The sequence below is a fragment of the Galeopterus variegatus genome, unplaced genomic scaffold, assembly GCF_000696425.1.
Source record: "Galeopterus variegatus unplaced genomic scaffold, G_variegatus-3.0.2 Scaffold6511, whole genome shotgun sequence".
In the NCBI taxonomy this organism is placed as follows: domain Eukaryota; kingdom Metazoa; phylum Chordata; class Mammalia; order Dermoptera; family Cynocephalidae; genus Galeopterus; species Galeopterus variegatus.
Window position 1 is genome coordinate 107,125 of NW_007732622.1, and position 4,524 is coordinate 111,648.

The 4,524-nt window shown below is 45.5% G+C and overlaps 1 pseudogene; it reads right to left on the reverse strand.

Annotated features, from left to right (window-relative positions):
- Positions 1–2,186: 2,186 nt before the first annotated feature.
- On the reverse strand, positions 2,187–3,180 carry LOC103606348 (annotated as a pseudogene).
- Positions 3,181–4,524: the final 1,344 nt, after the last annotated feature.

Genomic DNA, 4,524 nt, shown 5'->3' on the forward strand with positions numbered 1-4,524 from the left:
TGTCTCCTTCCCCACATGTGCCCCACTTATGCTTCTCGGGCTTTAAAACCTTGTGTCAAGGTGCTGTTGGCCTCTTCCCACATACATACCCTCCTCACCTCACCTATGCTTTAACGTCACACACTGGGCCACCCTACGGGGCACCTCCCCTCACCCCACCTGGCTCTGGCATCCTGTGTTGCCATAACTCCCACTGCCTGGACATCCTCCTCACCTCACTCAGACCCTGAGCTTCCATGCTGAGCTCTTTCCTGCCCCATCCCTGTGTGAAAACACTCCTTACCCTGCTTGGGCTCTGGACTGCCTCTACATGTGGGTACCCTCCTCACCCTACTTGGGCTCTGACCCCCTGCAACACCCCACCACTCTACACGAATGCCCTCTTCACCTTGCTAAGCTGTCTCCCAACCCCAGCTCTCTTGGAGGGGACATCCTCCTTACTTTATGTGGTCTCCCATACCCACGTTGTACTGCCCTTCCCATATGGACCCCCTCCCGACCCTGCTCTACCTCTAACACCTCAAGTGAGGCAGCCTTCCTGCAGGGAAGCCCTCTTTACCCTGTTTGGGGTCTGACACTCTGCTCTGGGACACCAGAGCTCCCCACCCACCTTCCCTACCACTGGCAGGGAGGCCTAGCATGCTGTGCCCCCCTAATGATTTTAGCATCAAATTGTTCAGGAGGGAAGGGGAAGAGAAAGAAAAGGAAGCAAAAAAAGGAGGGGAAAAGGCAAGAGGGAGGATTACTTATTGACTTTTAAGAGTTTTTCTTTATAGAACACTGTATCAGTCAGAGTTCTACAGAGAAACAGATCTAGTAGGAGATACATGTATAAAAGGAGATTTATTCTAAGGAATTGGCTCATACAATTATGGAGGCTGAGAAGTCCCATAACCTGCCATCTGCAAGCTGGAGACCCAGGAAAGCCAGTGATGTAATTCAGTCTGAGTTGGAAGGCTGAAAACCAGGGGAGCCAATGGTGTCCAAGTCCCAGTCCAAGGCCAGGAGAAGATGAGATGAGATGTCCCAACTCAAGCAAGCAAGCAAGCAGCCAGCAAAAGGGGCGGCAAACAGCCTTCCTCTGCTGTTTGTTCTATTCAGGCCAGGATTGGATGGCACCTGCCCACACTGGGGAAGGCATCTGCATTACTGAATCCACCGATTCAAATGCAAACCTCATCCAGAAACACCCTGACAGACTCACCCAGAGATAATGTTTAATCTGGGCACCCGGGGCCAGTAAAGTTGACATGTAAAATGAACCGTCACAGCCACTAAGGCTTTGTCAGTCACATGTATTGCATTTATTTCTCCTAGTTTGTTGTTTGCCATTCAACTTTGTTAATTTGTTCATTTTACTTAAAAATGACTTCTTATTTCACATTGAATTTGTACATGTTTATTACTGAAAAATGATAAAATACAGAGAAGCAAAGGAAAAATCAACCATAATTTGAATCATCTCAGTGTTATCTTCCCAGACACTCTTCTATACTTTTTATATTGTTCATATTTTCCTCAGGGTTAAAAATATTTATTAAGTATTCACAATTTCCTGGTTGAGATAGAGAGTATATATATATACACATACACACATATATATGACTTACATATATAAGTCTTCACCCCTACTTTCCAGTTTATCTAGTGTAGGGAACATTTTTAAAAAACAATTATAGGGCCAGCCCATGGCTCACTGGCTGAGCGTGGTGCTGTCAACACCGAGTCAAGGGTTAAGATCCCCTTACCGGTCATCTTTAAAAAAAAAAAAAAAAAAAACAAACCAATTATAATAGAATGCATAACAGCAGTAATTATGACAAACAGTGAGAATTTGAAGGGATTTCTGGAAAGTGCCTCTGTACGATCTCATAAAGACAAAATTAGTGATAATCTATATGGTACTGATAATGATTGTTTTAACAATGGACCTACTGAAAGGTTACCCTTGTGAAAAAAATCCTATGGTTTTCTTTGGCTGCGTACAAGGGACTTCATTGATGGTACATGACAAGTAGGGCTCCCTAGGCCCCTCCCCTTCTTCAGGGGGTCTGGAATGGAAACTGTACCAAGGAGGGGACATTCTCAGTGTGTTGGGGGACTGAGTTGGGGCAGGGACTCCCCAGTAGCTGAGGGCTTCTCAATTCCTCTTGTGCTCTCACTGGGGCTGGTGGTCCTGGGGGCTCTCACTCCTTGGAGGTCATGTGGACCATAAGGTCCCCCACCCTGTTGTGGTAGCCATATTCATTGTCATACCAGGAAATGAGCTTGACAAAGTGGTCACTGAGGGCAATGCTAGCCCCAGCGTTGAAGGTGGAAGAGTACAAGTCACTGTTAAAGTCAGTGGAGACAACCTGGTCTCAGTGTAGCCCAGGATGCCTTTTAGGGGGTCCTCCGATGCCTTCTTCACCACCCTCTTGATGTCTTCATATTTCGGAGCTTTTTCCAGATGGCAGGTCAGATCCACAACTGTCACATTGGCAGTGGGGACACAGAAGGCCATGCCAGTGAGCTTCCCATTCAGCTGAAGGATGACCTTGCCTACAGCCTTGGCAGTGCCAGTAGATGCAGGGATGATGTTCTGAAGAGCCCCATGCCCATTGTGCCACAGTTTCCTGGAGGAGCCTTCTACTGTCTTCTGGGTGGCAGTGAAGGCATGAACTGTGGTCATGAGTCTCTCCATGATGCCAAAGTTGTCATAGATGACCTTGGCCATGGGGATTAAGCAGTTGGTGGTGCAGGAGGCATTGCTGACAATCATGTGGGTGTTTTTTAGGTCTCTTGGTTCACACCCATCACAAACATGGGGGCATCAGCAGAAGGGGCAGAGATGATGACCCTTTTGGTTCCACCCTTCAAGTGAGCCCCAGCCTTCTCCAAGGTAGTGAAGACACCAGTGGACTCCACAACATATTCAGCACCAGCATCACCTCATTCCATGTTGGCAGGATCCTGCTCCTGGAAGATGGTGATGGCTTTTCCATTGATGACAAACTTCCTGTTCTCTGCCTTGACTGTGCCGTGGAACTTGCCATGGGTGGAATCATACTGGAACATGTAGACCATGTAGTTGAGGTCGATGAAGGGGTCATTGATGGCAACAATATCCACTTTGCCAGAGTTAAAAGCAGCCCTGGTGACCAGGCACCCAATATGGCCAAATCCGTTTACCTTCACCATCATGTCTCGGGGCCGTGGCTGGCCCTGTGTGAGAGGAGGTGGCTGTCTGTGGAACAGGGAGGAGAAGAGAGCTTCTTATGGTTTTTTTTTTTTCTTTTTTGTGACCGATAAGGGGATCGCAACCCTTGTCACCCGCACCACGCTCAGCCAGTGAGCACACTGGCCATCCCTACATAGGATCCGAACCCGCGGTGGGAGCACCGCCACGCTCCCAGTGCCATACTCTCCCGAGTGAGCCACGGGGTCGGCCCCTTATGGTTTTTTTAAATACACTTTTAGGCAAACATTGGATCGACACTTTAGAACCTGTTCTTTTCACTTGATGATCTATCACAGTCTTTCTCACGACCGTACATATTAATTTACAACACCATTTTAAATGGCAGGAGGAATTCCATTGTATGGATATATAATCATTTATTTTATTGATCTCATGTAGTTAGATACTTCAGTTATTACTGTTTTGTAATTGTGGTTCAGAAATTTTCTATATTTTACATGGGCAAACCTAAACCTATCAGTATATTCCTTTGTGTTTTATATCTTTGATATTAAGCTTAGAAAGTCATTCCCTAGCCTGGGATGTATTAATTTAACAAATATTTATAAAGTGCCAAGCAGGTGCCAGGTTCTGTACTAGATGCTTTGGGTCTGTCAATAAACAAAGAGACAAAACTCCCTGTTCTCCTGGAGCTTGCAGTTTTTTGGAGGGAGGGATGAGGCGACATAGGGGAGGAAAAACTGCTTCCTTCTACCCTTCTAGGTTCTTTGGCTGGTCTACAAATTATATTGACATAAAACAGAGTAACAGGAGAAAAATAATTTTAATTACATAGGTACTTAACAGCAGTCCCACAAAAATATGAGACTCAAGGAATTGGCCAGATGATTGTGACTTATGTATCATCCTGGAAGGAACAGGGGTTTGGAGTTTCCAGAGGGCGGTGAAGACAAATTATGGGAAGGGAAGCAGAGGAATGAATGGAGAATAAAGACTGCCTAGTAATGCAGTTTAAAAGTTTCCAGGTGATAAAAGTTGTCTTGGAGTAACTTTCTTCCTGGTACAGATACCTTTACTAATGAAAGTTTCCTTTACAAATGTAAACTTCCTTTACAAAAGGGGAAATCTATACTTTATTTTAGGCAGCTGAGGGGAAGGTAAAGTGTTTTTTCTGGCCTGACCGTTCTCTCTTTTAGCTCAAAACAATATGCCAAAGTGGCATGTTTTGGGGTGATATGCTCTGAACTCCTTCAGGGGGCAGATAATAAACAATAAACCTAATAAGCAATAGAAAGCGATGAATAATATTGAGAAAAAGAAGTAGATCAGGGTAGGGGGACGAG